We start from the raw sequence: 16,048 nt of genomic DNA, 5'->3' as shown, positions 1-16,048 counted from the left end.
GTGTTTTGGATTATAGTCCCCCCCCCACCCGCATCCCCACACCCAGTCCTCTTGGTGCTCTGCGCTTTGCGGCTGATTGCCTGCGCAGCTCACCCCACACTCAGTAATCAGACAGGAGCTGGAAAGGGGGCAAAACAGCAACTCAAGGACCTTTTATAATTGGGGGGATTTGGAGGGCAGTTGGACTTTACATTTGGTGACAGAATAGGTTGTGATGGTGACTGTACTGGCTGAATAACAGGGGTACCGAAGCCCCCTCTGCAGTCAAGTAGTCCATTGAGAGGCAGCCAGGAATAGTCTGCATGGACTGTGTATCAGCTCTGTTACTGTCCATTTGCTACGGGGCTGCTGTGGCATATTTTTGTCAATAAGCTGAAACAATCCATCCTCCACACTTTTGAGATAAACTTTTACAGAATTTTGCACCAGAGCTTGAGTGATACTCCTGTATGCAGGGTGCATGTTAATATTTCATTCTCAGTCTTACTTATTGTAGAATATTGTTTGATGTTTTTAAGCAACTCTAGTAATACAGAGAATATATAATGCAGGTTTGATGTGAAACAAATGTTTGTATATTTTATTATTCTTTGCATGTCAATATCTTTTTTAATGAATGGATTTAGAACATTCTCAAATCAGCTCCTAATTCTCAATAATATCTAACAACTATAGTGTATCCATATGCAGGACATTATAGGAGCCAAAACTTGGCTCATACAATAAGTTTTATCTGGACCTCACTAAACATTATCAGTGTTGTTTGCCAAATTGTTGCATGGTGTCTCTTGAACTGTGTGTTGCGGCTAAATTTCAAAATGATCTGTAAAATTGAAGTTAGCTAGCTGAAGACTGAATTCAGATCCAACTCTCTCTGAGATATTTGGGACTGCATCATGGCTAAGCAAACTGCTGTACAAAGAATTGTAGTCATAACCCAATGAGTCCTCCATCTAAAACAGTAATTGTTCATAGCCCTCAATATGGCTAATGATGACATCCAGTAAAGTACCACCCTATTGAAACAGAGGGGGAAAAACGACTCATATGAGCACCACAATCTCTGCATAAGGAAGATGGTGAGGGGTTGGATGGAGTAGCTAAGCGCTGCGCTGTCCAACCTCCATTTCAATAACTGACAACACTTTACTAAAACAATTTTGTAACTTGATGGTTAGGCTTTAGCAACACCACTTCGTTAGGGTTAGAAATTAAACTACAATTGTGTTAGAAAGCAATCATGGTCACGGCTAAAGAAACATTTTTTTAACACAACATCATCAATGCCATTTTTACCCTGCACTTGCAGTTGCTCTCAAAAGCACTAGAGATATTTTTTCGTGTAATTATTGGCCTTACCTTCATGCACGAATAAACACTACTTTGGCACCTTTTTGGCAGGATGCCAGTCTCTTATAAACAGATCACCTTGGGATTTTGGGATTCTTATGGTCTGGTATGTCCTATTCTCAGCTGTAATCAACCACTTAACCATGTACACAAAAAAAATGATGCGGTTGCTTGCTTTTTAGTTTCATATCATCATATAGTTGACATATTTTCCATGGGAAAGCCTCCTCATTTTTCCCCCTTATTTCTTATTTTCTCTCAGATCAATGAAATATGAAATCAGTATTGATATGCCACCCTCCGTCTGCAGATATATCCCTGTTGTAAAGATGTAATAAAAATAATCAGAAATTTCCCTTTGGCATTCGCTGCCATTATTCAAATGAAAAATGTCCTTGTGCTCAGAGAAGGTCAGAGAGTTCATGGGGGATTTGGAGGACAAAGTCAACTTAAATCGGGGGGTGAAACAAACTCTGGGGTCTAATAAACTGGTCTGATTTTTAATTGCAAGAGGAGAATTGTGTGTTTGGGGAGGCCGCTGCATACTAACTGAAGACAGCTGTAATCACCCTTGGTCTCAGTTTATGCCTTTGGGTCCTTGCATGCATAGCTTATGCATATAGTAAAAACATCTCACCTCTGCCACAGAGAGCAGCTCCGCCTCATCTGTATTCTTATACAGTTATACTGTTTATGTGCAACTTAGACTGCTGTCCTAGTTAAATAGCAACACGAGTAATTATCACGAAAATAGTTTTCCTTTAGAGGTTGTGTAAAATTTTCTGCTGACGCTTTACAAAAACAACTGACACAACGCTGTGTTGTAATGTGATGTTCTCTTTGCAAAAGAATGTGGAAATATTTTGGGATCTTCTCTGAGCCTTCCTTCCAAACGTTTAAACAAGTTGTTTTATTGCCCAAAATGAAGCGGACAACTGTGTTGTCTAACCCTAACTCAGTAGCTGTGATGTTTAAGAATGAGAAAAAGTGACAGAAAATAATCAATGACTGAAATAAGAAAGCAATAAAACTGTTGTTGTATTGTGGTCTCAAACTTAAGTCCAACTTTTGAATATTCGGCACGTTTGTTGCATCATTTCCTCTCCTTTTTCCTTTTAAGGAGTTTGTGGGTTATTCAAAAAACAAACATGTCACGATGGATGTTTCTCTCTTTGCCGTCTGTATCTAATTTAGAGTTTTATTTCTGAGTACAGACAAAAAGCCTATGTGATCGTTTAGACTGGAGGTCTGGTTGGTTATTTCCACTTGTCATTGTTGGAACCTAACAAGCATGTGAGCTAAAACCATGGTGTTTTAGTGAAAATAGACAAATTACAGTAGAAAAAACACAAAAGAGAAAATCAAGTCAAATGTTGGACACTGCAAAATGCAAAATGAGAAAAAAAAGCTAAAACATTAAGAGGGACTGACACTGTGTTTCCACACAGTTAACACTGTATATATGTTAGAGTACAAGTACAGTGTGAATGCTTGCTTTGTCATGTGTGTACTGTGAGCCATGGTCAGATGAGATAGATTTGTAGCTAGACATCTTGTCACTTGTAAGGCACTAAACTTGACTAGAAACTTAGAGAAATTCAATTTGTGAGTTAAACACCATAATGACAGATCAATAGTAATTGTGTAGCCTTCATGTCTGACAAAAGACAGCACTGTGTGCATATACTGCTGCTTGTGACCTGTGCAATCGCAATTATGAATGTACATTTGCATTCATGTCAGTGTTTTATAATTAGAATGAGCAAAAAAAGGGTAATGTAGTGGTTCATGTGGTGTCAAGCATACGGAGCACAATACTTTAGTGTTGTCCTTTTCAGTTGTCCGTATTCTTATGATTTTTAATTTTTTTTTGTATTCCTTTAGTATGAGCTCATTGAGCTTCCATCCTGCTCTGACCTGGACTGGCTGTGGTTGGCTTTACCACAAAACATTAATGATGCTACTGAGGAGATGAAGCCACCACACATATTGCTAAAGTGAGAGAAGCAAGTGGTTATATTTCCAAGCTTGTCTTAATAAACACTGAAATATGACTGCCGTTGTAGCTCAAATTTTTCTACCACCAAAATAAGTGGGGGTAAGTGGAATTTGCTCACAAATAACAAGGCAACGGCACGTGTAAAATTATACTATAAATAGAAGCTATTCAGTTCTAAAATTGGTTTAAGTTGACACTGTTATAATAAAGCCTTGTTTGATTCTTATCTGATCATCTACAGCTTGTAATCACACACTGTATGTCAGAGGCTTGGGCTTAAGTGTCAGAGCATGACTGTTACAGTGAAAATATCCAGTTTGCCTGACTAGAGGCCTGTCACTTCACCCGGTACATCCAAGGGCACTATGTGTCTGTTTGCATGGATGCTTCAAGGTGTGTTGTTTATTACATTAAACATGTTCTTACCACCTGCAAAAAGCAGGCTTATTTAGAAAATGTGATTCTGTTTTATAACTACAGTGCATGGCTGTGCAGCTTTCATTCTCCCTGCTGTGCACTGTGATGCATTCATAGAACAGGGAGGCATTTCCCAATCCAAGCATAAAGACATTCCCAGTTGTTCACCTTTTAGGTTTTTATTACTAAGCCAGATAACTCAAAACTTAGATATGTTTCAAATACAGAAATCCCCTATCTACTGATATTTATCTGTAACTAAGTTTTTCTTTATGTAAGTAAAATTGAAGTTTCTCAAGACGCAAAGTATGTTGGATGTTATTATTTTAAACTCTTGAGCACCAGAATCTTGATTATGAAAGCCATGTGTGATGCAACCAAGTCAAGGGGATGCATTGCCTGATAAATTAACCTTTTCCGTCAGCTTTTTTTTTTTTTTTCTCTCTATGTGTTCCTGTTTTTGTGTTTCAGACTTTACTGCATGTTGGTGTGCACACTTCCTTAATTGCATTAAGAGGATGACGCACTTTCTTACTCTGTTTAAGCTCACTTTAATTGCCTCTGAATGGTGCACTGGGGAAGCAGGGACTGATGGTACAATGTGGACATGCAATTAGCTAGCTTTCATAAGATGCTCCAGGGAAAAAGAGAGGGCTCCAATTCATAGAGGAATTTCACACACAAGGCAACAAATGCTATTTTGTGTCACTGCTGTGGTGGCATATTGATGGAATGGCATTTCATTCATTAAAAAAATCCGACTTTTGAGAGGAAGCAAGACAGAGATATCCATTCATAGAGGAAGAAGAGGCTAAAAGCTGGCAGGAGGAAAAAATGCACAGTGGAAGTAGGGGGAACAAAGATATACAGTAGATGAGGAGCAAATATAGATGAGAAAAAAAGACACGAGGAGTTTGGGAGACAGGTGGACAAGGGAGAAAAGAATGATCTGAGTAGAATGAACTAGACACTGATAAATGTGTGCCCTTGTGAAATTTATCTTTGCACTGATGGTATAATGACAGACAGACTTCAGAAACTGTTGGGCCCACAGTGTGGCTTGAAATTACCCACACATTTTACATATATCCCATTTTTTTCTGACAGAAATACCAAATGTTTTTGAAGCTAGAAGAAGGTAAGACATTTATGATGTTGCCAAAAAATGACATTATTTTGGAGGAAAGTATTCTGCTGTTGGATTATGCAATCAGTGCCTGCTTTTGTTGAACAGGAAATTCAAATGATTGACCCCTGTGTGTTATTCCAACATCAACTTTGCACATGCCTTCATCAGTCGTTACATTCATAAAACTGTTACATTGCAAATATTACTACTTTATCTAATTATTTTTAAGTATGTGGACTGACAATAATATGGTAAGTGGCTCTTAAAACATGATATTAGTTTACGATCCTTTATCTAGATTGAGACTGTGTGTCTAAATATCTAAGTGTTTGGCATTAAGTAAATTACGTCATGCATTAGGTTAATGGCATTGTTGCAACACATACAAGAAGCTTTTAAGACCACACCATGCCATAGGTAGCTGCCCCTCCCTTTCCTTCTACCTCTCCTTATACTCATTTTCTATGTCTCCCCCCCCCAACAATACACACACTTTTTTTTTTCATGCTCCCTCACTAACCTACTCAGATACTCCTTCCTCCATCTTGGACAATCTCTCCCCATCTTGTGCTGTCTTTCCTGTTCTTTCTCCTCTGTGTGTGTGTGTGTGTGTGTCATCCTAACTCTATTCTCCCTATCCCTCCCTCCACTCGTCTTCCTTTAATAGTGGACCTCGGAGTGGTTGCCATGTCGACCAGCCGGCATATTACTATGGCAACCACTCTGAGCGAGACGAGGCTGCTGATTAGGGAGAGATGTCTAGTGTAGCCTGGCCAGTGGAGGGTGGGTAAGAAAAGGGGGGGAATGGTGTTGGGGTGGCTAGAGGGTGGAGGGGTGTATTTTATAGGTCTGAGCATTGTGTACGTTTGTGTGAATGTGTTTGTTGTACATGTCATCTCAAAAGAAAAAAAAAAAAAAAAAGGAACATTTGTAGAGGCAGGTCAGTTTACTAGTAGCAAGCCAAAGGACATTATATCTCAGATTTCAGATCAGACTGCGGTCTGATGATTTTTGCTTTCCTTACAATGAATGAGGACACCGTCATAACCACATACTATGCTAACCATCATCACATACTTGCATGCACTCTTAAAGTGTAGTTTTTTTCATTCATAAAAGGAGCACCTACTGAAAAACAGAATTTTAGATACCGATTATGGCAAAACTATCTTAATACACCCCCCTCACACACATATACCCCAAAAAATAAGTATCAATCAACTTTGTTTTGTTGGCGTATAGATAGGACTGAACCAAATTGGAAATGGTGCACCGGTTGTATTTGGGCGGAATCATACCTGGTGTTATGACATGTGAGGGATGGAGCAAAGAGAGCTTTTAAAAAGCTGCACCCTCCTCTGAGAACACTAATGAACGCTGTAAAGGATGCCTCAGACCTCCCAGATCCATCAGAGAAACTAATTACAAGATCCAATTAGAGAGAGAAAAGGAGAAGAAGGGGAAGAGAGAAAAAGAGGAGAGTGAAGATTGGGGGGGGGTTCTCTTTACCATTGACCCAGCCAAGGCGTCATCTCATTCAAGACAGTAATTATAGCTTATTTATTATTCATCTTTGAGCTAAATGAGAGCATGACATTTCAATAACAATAATAAGGGCAGAAAAAAAAGCCAGCACAAACTACAGACTTACTAATTGCAGTGCTCAGAGATTAAAGAAGTGGAAAAATGTTGTTATTTACTTATTCATAACATTGAGATCAGTCATGAGAGCATAGCAACGCACTTTACTGAAAATGAGTCAAAGGGGTTCTCTCATGAGATCTCTGGTAGACATAATCCTTAACAAAACCAGGATGCCACGCTTCCCTTAACAATTGTTTTTGGGGTCTGTATCACAGCGCAAAGAATTAATGGCTTTTTTTCACTGATTTTATTGTGACTGTGCCTCATTAGAATGAGCAGGGGAATCTGGCAAAGTGAGCTTAAAGTTTTAACCAGTTTTAATCATCACTCTCAGTCAAGTTATTTATTCAGGCAACAATCACTCAAGTTTAATCAGCTTCACAATATCATCATCATTTCATTTTTTTTTATATTGCTAACATCAGTGTTAGCTATTTGTATATCCAACTTGCATACAGCTTCATTTCCCTTTCTTTCCAAGCACTCATCTTCCCACCCCTCCTCTTCCCTAAGTTGAACTTCGAGGCACCTCATTCAGACTGCCAGTTCTTGGCCTCATTGGCTATGGCAGAGGTGAAGAATATCACATAATCATGAAGTGGAGATGGCATTACACTCATCACAAATTATAGATGAGTTTTACTGTGTGGCAGCCTGGCAGACTACTGCTCAGCTTAAGTGACTGTTACATGGTGTCTGCAACACTTATCTCACCTCCTCTCTGAAACACTTCCATCCCTTTCTGCTGAAACTAACATTTAATGAGACTGTCAGTAGAAACAACTGGAATTTGTGTATTATATCACACGATACTGAATGTTTTCTTTTTTTCTTCTTTTGCTTTGCCCTGCGGTGGCTTTCCAAGATCAAATCACAAAAGTAGTGCTCTGTTTTGACGAAGAGGTATTTTATCAAAACTGATCACGAGTTTGGCATGTTCTGCTCATTAATGGGGATATTTCATCGTAAAAACCAAAGTTAAAAGAAAGTGAAATGCAGTATTGGCCAAGCACGAGCTATGGAAAGCCCTGATGAAAGCTATAGCTGATTGGTTGATGCTTACCTATCTGTCTTTAATCACACAAAAAACACTTTGTTTTTCCTCCTTTCATTTACCTGTCAAGCATAGAATATCTGTTTTTGATCATACAATTCTTATGTTAGGCCACCTGACTCCTCCATTATGGCACTGAGCTGAGACTTTTCTACTATAAAAAGAAAAACAAGCTACAACTTATCTTTTAGTTTGTCCGTTTGCATTTGTATGTCTTTCCAAGCCACTCAAGAAGTCCTGAATACTCTAACAGAAGAACACAACATAAACCTACGGTCCACTGCATGTTCCTTTTTTTCCTTTTCTTCTTAATGCCTTTGTCCTTGAATCTCAAAGGAGCCTTTTTGATGTTGTTAGATGAATCAAGCGGCCACAGACTTCAGACACTGTAAATGAATAGTCAGTACTGGGAGATATGGTAAATGCATGTTAAAAGACACATTTAAATGCACAAACAGGTGTTTTTTATCTTAGAATGTTTCATCTCCTAAAACAGCCGAATGGAGCAACGATGGATTGTTCCTAATATTTTACATAAATGCAGTTGTATACTGCATGAATTACATACAGGCAGGCAGGAAGCTTGACCATGCAAATCTGAAAGAAGGGAACAGAAGCCCAGTGACCTTTGGAGGATCGGGGTTTTCATTCAGAGAGCTGGAATGGTTCTATTCCCTCTCCTCCTGATGTATTCTCCCTCTTCCAGTTTTACTTTTTGTACCTCCAATTTACAAGGAGGGGGAGGTTTTTGTTTTATCACTTATCAGCTGATACTGGTCATGTCCTGAGACAGAGCCATTGATTTTATTGATTGATTCATTTGCGGTTTCCCCATACAGCTGCCTGCACATAGTTTTTGTCGGTGTCTGAGCATGTGCTGAGTTATGGTCGAGGTGCTTCTTGAGACTGGGGCAGAGGCTGTGTCACTGGTGTGGTACACTAATAGAAATGTTGAGGAGCTTATTTTAAAAACGATGTTCTTCTTTCTATGAAGTCTGATAAATTCAACATTTACTAAACAAAGCATAGAAATAACTTTCTCCTCACTGGTTTAGCTTGTACCTCTCTTTCATAGAAATGATCAAAATGATTACACACATATACGCCATATTTGGAAGATCACAGCAGAATTACAGACATATACATTGCCCTATTGCTCTCTTCAAAACACTGACAGAAATACATACACACTGACCAGATCACACCCCCTCAGGGCTATGGGGCAGTGCTTGAGTGATGTCTCCCCAGGGGGCTGATATTTTATAGTTTGTGTCCATCAGAGTTGTAGCCCAGGGCGCCAGGGTTGACAGTAAGTGCTCTCAACACCGGTGACACTGATTCATCTCAGCCATGACACAGATGAGAGGGATGAGGGGAGGAGGGTGAACCAGAAAGGAAGTATAAAACATAGAGAGACCAGGTTATGTTAGCATGTCCTGGATATAAATGAGTCCAATGCTTATATCTTTGCATATTGAAGTAGATTAAAGTGTCAGTGAGCACCAAATTGTTTTATCTTTTATTGGTAGTTGGCTTAAGGTTGTTCGCTGTAAAACAAAGGGTTGCACTATGATATGGCAGACCAGTATGGGCTAGACTAGAAAGATTGGTTTGAGGAAGGGACTCCAATCTAACATGGCATTTCAATTTCTCATTCCCCCTCATGGCTGTGCTGTGCACTGCCGCGCCTCTTCTACATATATATAGGGAGGACGCCTCTGAACCCCAGCCTTCTGGATGCGCATACTAAGCAATCAACGTGTCACCTCTTCCTGACAATCCTATTTTTTCATATAAGGGCCATGCTCATTTTTTCTTGTCAGCAGAAGGTAATTTGCTGTATTGTGATTCGGTCCTAAAACTTGGTGACGAGGTGTCTGGTAAGTCCCTACCCCCCCCCCCCCCCCCCCCCATCTCCCTCCTCAGCCCCGCATCACCCACAATATGGAAAAATTGAGGGAACCGCCCCAACCCCCATTCTATCAACACCCAACTGCACCCCCACATCCTTGTCCCTTCTTTCCACACAAGCCCAACATAGTTGTATCGAGGCAGGCTGCTAAATTAGATAAGCGGGGCGTTGGTGCAGCGCCCCTGATTAATAAAAGATGCAGTGCTCCCTGGGGATGGCCCCTCTGAGGGCCAAGCAGAATCTACACCCAGACAATAGAGTTTGCTCGTGCACAATGAACAGGAAATGGAGAGAATGAACCAATCATGGAAATATAACATTTAAAGCAAGACTATCCTGTGACCCGCTCTAACATTATGCATGCATCATAATAGATAATAACTGATGTTGGAAGTGAGAAAAGAACAAAAATTACAATATATTCATTTATTTGAGAAGCATATCCTTCAATTGGCATATGTTGGATAGAACAGTCGCTTTCCTGCTGTTTTATGACATTCAGGAAGGCATTTGCAATTCCTTCAACAGAACTACTGCAAATTCATGGTCAGTTTTATTCTCACCCCTCACGGTGCAAGTTCAAGAATTAGGCATTCTGTTATTTTTAAGTCAAGTTAATTTGATTTATATAGCACATTTTAAAACAGCATGAGTTGAACCAAAGCTTGCCTGTTGTCCAGTCAAATGACACTGATCAACAAAGCAAACATACATGATTAAAAGCAATAAAGAGTTACAAAAAAAAAAAAAAGTGAGGCACACACTTAACTGTGTAGTAACCAGGTTAAATGTGGATAAACGGGAGTGATCCTTTTAAACTACAAAAACTTTAAATGTTGGTATCATGTGGTTTCAGACACAGCCTTATAAACTAATAATATTGCTTTCTTTCTGGGTATAAATAGAGATAACCAACTTCTCATGATCACACAGTTCAACCTGTAATAAACTGAGCCGTACAAAACTGGAAGGAACTGGTATTAGAAGTGATGGTAATGATCTGTACAATAAAAACGGGAGCCTTTTTGAAACTTTGTTTTCAGTGTGTGAGAAAAGTTTTCAGTGTTGCTTTTTACCCAGAATTATCAGTAAAATGAAAATACTCCAGTGTTATTTCAAATGAGATAACTAAGCTTTGTTCATTCATTATTTTCAAATGGAATTAAGATTTCTCCCCTCATACTGAACTACTAAAGGACATTCAAAAGCAGATGAGCAATTATGTTGAAAGCAGGATGAGGATTCAAGCTGACCACAACCAGCAAGATCTAAAAAGGTCTCTAAGGCCCTCAAAAATAGTTGTGGGTCTCTTTGTGTCTATCAAGGAATTTAGAATTCTGAAAAAAAGAGCAGGCTGATCTGTGCGAAAGTAACATCGGAGAACTGTTTTATTGCAGAATCTGCAGGTAATTCTGCAACTGTTAATCAGAAGGTGCGCATGTAAATGATCAAGGATAGATATTTCACAAATCTAAGTGACACTTAGCATTAAGTGTCTTTACCTGATCAACATCTTTGATGATATTGGATGGAATCTCTTTCAAGGTGTCCCTCATTGAAGAAAGTTGTTGGCATTTACTGCAATCTATGAGTTTTACAGCAATAAAAGTCTGCAGTCTCCATGGAGACCGCTTATTTCCTCGCTCTCACACTTCGTATAACCATTATTTCTTTAACTGTTATCTTCTCACCCCAGCAGCGCACAGATAATTTTAAAGAAACGGCAGAAAATCAAAACAAGAAAACAAAATTGGTTATTTTATTTTCATGATTACAAACTAACTGGATGTTTATTGAATGTAGACTCTTTCTGTTCATGACTCAATCTTCATGTTGTACGAGCTCTAAAATCCTGATGCGTGTGTTGCCAATCACCCTGCACACTTTCAGGATGCCAAGTGTTCTGCTATCTCCTCCTTGTCTTTTTTAGATTGAACTTCACTGTGGTGATCTGCAATCAGAGCATCTTGGTGAATAATCTGGCACACAGTTGACTCGGTATCAGTAACTGTGAATTCGCTGAAAGAGCACAGCTACAGAAAGAAGATCTGATTGTAATGGTCTGATAGATAGTGTGCCATTCATTGCTAAAAAGTATAAATTAATCCCTCATCATTAAGTGTATCCAGTGTGTTTTCCTGGACTTAGTCTGCTTCTCTGGGTGTGTTTCTGGTTTAAATAGAGTGGACTTTAAAGATTTTTCCTTTATGATGGTTGCTAAGATCTTTTGTCCTCAATTTAAGGAATTCCTTAATTGTAAGGTCAACAACGAAAGATGAAAACCTGAAAGACTTTTCTAAGAAAATTCAAATCTTAAAGTGCTGTGTGCAACTGGCCCGAGGCTTTTTGGAATCAGACTTGACTAGACCTGTTAGATGCAGCCAGGAACATCATTTCAGGAGTAGAACTTCACACAATCTGGTATGACATGGTGGGGGCAGTACTATGGTTTTGAGCTGTTTTGCTGCCTCGAGGTCTGTGTAGCCTGCAGCCTTTACGGGTGCCTTTAAATTCTGCACTATGTAAGAGAGTACTTGAAGACAACACAATGTCATCTTTCTGAAAGTCGAAGTCCAATTTGGTTAAACATATGGAAGTTGAGGAGCTTCAGATTTGAATTTGAAATGTTGGGAGATTTAGAACTATTTGTATATGCAGGAAAACCATCAAACATCCTGCAGCTGAGGGCATTTCACACAGAGAAGTGGTCAAAGTTGTCAGAAAGTCTATTAGCGATGAGGGTGATACCAGTACTTTATCTATCTTAACTTTTTGTTCAATAACTGAATGATAAATGTCCTTTGACGTCTGTAAATACACAACCAATATCTGAAGGCCCTGTTTCAAAATTGTTTAATGTTTTCTTATGGAAGAAAAGAGAATAATTCACATGCCTGTATTCAGAGAATTTGCTTTCTGACAGGAATGTTTCGTGGATTATGAAATGGAAAGTGTAGGCTTCCCCTTAGGTCACTAGACTTTCCAATAACAGTTACAAATAGGTAATACCAGCTCTCAATTTGGGTCCTGATGAGTTCAGCGAATTCAGTGATTTGCTAAAAGCATGCTTGTTGAGTGTATTTCAGATCCAGCTATAAAGCTCAGAAACAAAGTTTATCACTAAATACAGCTACAGTGAAATGAACATGATACAGGGAAACTTTGGAAATGGAGTAATTGTGGATGTATATAATTGAATACATATTCTACTCATCCACACATATATGGCGTTATTATCAAATGTGTTTCATTGAGTGCCACAAGAAAGTGTGATTATATCATTTTTGTCTGTCTCTGTGGCAAAGTGTACAAAGTGGCTAACGCATGCTCAACTACTCTTCACACCCACACATCCAGTTATCATGTCATTTCAGCCTTACATCAGTTCTATTCACATTTGTCACCTAATGGCTATGGAGACCACTGAAATCAAAGCTATATACTTACACCAGTTTCCTTATAAAAGTGCGTCTAAATTGTACATTTCAGCTGTTTTTGTAACAATACGCATGATGATACAAAAGCATCCACTGAATCTTGCCTGCCTATCACTGACAGGCCAGTTTACCAGGCATATGTAGAGCTACATCAGTGCTAAACAATCAACACGAATACATCGACACGTAGCCTGGTATGTGTACGGTGCTGTCAAGCAGCCACCGGTCTGTCGCATATATGTTTCTACTTCGCTCCCATGATGCTGGTTTGTGATTGCTGAATGGATCATGAACACTGAAGCATTTATCTTTAAATAACCTCCACCTCCCGTTGCTCCTGAACAATAGTGAGATGTTTCTAATTTTCCGCAAGATAATGGTAGTCATATTGAGATGAAAAAAGGTCAAGGGTTGACTCATGAGGTTCTGATTGGTTCGGAGCATCACATCGCCCCTGGAGATAAAATGGAAAGTGATATTTCATTTATAGCCCCCCCCCACCTTCCAAACTGCATAGCAATTTTAGGTGATGAGAAGGCCCAGCTCTGCAATCATTAGAGTGCATCTTGCTGTCTAACGCTAAACACAAAAATGGCGTCTGTGATGTCTTGCATCAGCAGTTTTTTTCTTTACTGTTTTTTTTTTTATGATCAAAGACGTATTTTTTCCTCATGCTGTTTTTAATATTTAGAGATTCAAATTTTCATCTTGCTCCTCCAACCAGAAAAGATTGATGGGTTTTTATACATATGTATAAGATGCTGTATGCAGTTAGACCCGCCTCTTGCCTTCATCTGCTGACACACATGCACTGAGCCAATGCTGTAACACTCTGAATTGTAGTGTTTTTCAAAAGCAATAGTCTTTCAACTTGATAATAGAAGTTAGACCCTTTTTTTCCTCTCAGTTCACAAGCAATAGGCTGCTCCACTGGCTGTTTTACAACACATTCTATTACATGTATGCAATATAAATGACCAACAGTATTAAGGATTAAGATGAGTAGAGAAACATGTATTTTCTTTTTTTTTTCACCTTGCTTGTGAGCATTTGCATGAGGAATTATGTTGATGTTTTTATTATTTTTCTTTAACTCAACCGTACAGTCCAGATGCGTCACACATCGTGCAGTGACCCAAGCTGCTTTTTTCAAACTACTGCTCAGCCAATGGGAGTGGCCTGAACTTGTCGAGGAAGCTGCCCTTTAAGGTCATAATAATGGTCATGTGATGGGCTAGCGGAGCCCCCTGGGCCATATGACAAACCGAGCTGCCAGACCGAGGTGTGTGTCAGGGGTGTTTTTCCACAAAGCATTCTATAAAAGTGTAACTGGGCTGTATTTGCCCTTTCCTCCTGCTACATGTTCAGCCAACAGGCCCCTGAAGATCTCTTAAAAAGTGCTGATCCACAGAGCTGGGTTGGTAATCCTTCCAGCTCTGCTCCACCTCCCCTCAGGTTCCCACCCTGTGTACCTCCTGCTTCTTCCCCCACATTCCCTCACTGTCTCCTGCTGATGCATTGCGCTGGTGTGAGGGACAAGGTGATGGGATGTAGAGGGTTGCTTGGGCCCCGAGCTAATTACCACACATTAGAGCGTGACTAAATAAATCCTAAGTGCTGCTAATTGCTTGGCAGTGAAAACAATAACAGTGGTACTTGCCCAGAGGCTCTGGGGTAGTGTAGGGCTGGGGCACGAGGGACCGGGAGCCCTGGCACTAGGCCAGCAGAAGACAACAGCACTATCAGTCAACTGCCTCACACACTCTGTCTTCATGCTTAAGTCACACACCACTTGGCACAGTCGCTACATGGACCATCTGCCTCACACACACCACCCAGTCTACACCAACAGATTCCCTGCAGCCTTCATCAGCAAAGACTAAGCCATACATGACAGGCATGGACAAATTCAGTCTGTCTGTAGCGCCATCATACATCACTACATTACTAAACATGAATTAGTAATGGCACAATTACGTGGGGTTGTTCTGACATTTACATGTACAGTTATGGTTTTCTCCTCTCTACAACCCCCTTTGGCCTGCAGTGGAGCACCATTAGACTTCAAACATTTGGATAGAAAGGGTGAAAGTCAGAATGTTTCTTAATCACTTTTTATGTATAAAGGATAGATACCAACACTGTGTTTTTCTATTCCACATATATTCTGAAATAACAGTTAAATACTTCGAAATACAGTGTCTGTATTCTGTATATATGTAAGCGTGTGTATAAATTGTGTGTGTTTGTTTCTCCTTCAGATTCCAGTCTGCTGTTTGGATGAAGAAACAGTTTGAACAGCCTGTGCTGCCAACCAGATCTCATGTAGCCCAAAGGTTTGTTCTGCACAGACACGCTGACACACCACATAGACTGGGGCATGACAGTCTTTTGCTCACAATACTCATCAAATATGAGTGGCATAAGTGACAGTGGGAACACATCAGACACTCTCTACTTTTTGAACATTATTTATTAGATACGAGTAAGTTTTCAGCTAGTCGTGATTCAGAGTTGGTAGATGTGAAATTCTGTTCCCACAAAGAAGCTCGATCAGTGTTGTAAATTGATCACAACAACAACAACAAGTACTTGTTTAATGTTAAAAAAAATCAAATTACTTTGTAAAGGTTAGGAAAACATCATTAATTGGCACTGAAATACACAATGAAATACATGTTATTCCAAACAGCTTTCTTGACATTGTCCACATTGCTTTTGCGACACCTGCCGCGATCATTATGCTACCGGCAATGGGAAACGTGCACGTCCAAGAGTAATGCTTTGGGAGTACCCTCAGCATTTAAAACCTTTCATTTTAAGATGAAAATTTGAAGTAGCATGTACCCTCTGTTTATTTGGTTTGCAAGCATGACAGTTGATACTTTAGCACAAAATAGGGTATAATTAGAAGAGCAAGACTGATAATATAAGTATATTGGTCAGAAATGTTAACTTGCTCATCAAACAATACCTTTTGATCACAGTTATATCATATTATTTTCTTTGATTGTTTTTTTCTTTTCTTTCCTTTTCATTTATCCCTTTTTCAGTTTTTAATAATTACATTTCCCCGAAAATGGCTGCAGAGAATGATGATCTACCA

At 39.5% G+C, this 16,048-nt stretch overlaps 1 protein-coding gene across 1 annotated transcript in view; it reads left to right on the top strand.

The window, feature by feature from the left end:
* Nucleotides 1-16,048, top strand: part of zfhx3b (zinc finger homeobox 3b) — a 208,470-nt gene that overhangs the window by 25,526 nt on the left and 166,896 nt on the right. Inside the window, exon 3 of the mRNA XM_075460829.1 lies at nucleotides 15,204-15,278. The gene's annotated coding sequence lies outside the window, so the exon portion shown is untranslated. The remainder of the gene's footprint in view (nucleotides 1-15,203; nucleotides 15,279-16,048) is intronic.

This window comes from Odontesthes bonariensis, chromosome 1, assembly GCF_027942865.1.
Source record: "Odontesthes bonariensis isolate fOdoBon6 chromosome 1, fOdoBon6.hap1, whole genome shotgun sequence".
NCBI lineage: Eukaryota > Metazoa > Chordata > Actinopteri > Atheriniformes > Atherinopsidae > Odontesthes > Odontesthes bonariensis.
The sequence above is the reverse complement of the archived record's forward strand: the minus strand, read 5'-3'. Positions and strand labels throughout refer to the sequence as shown.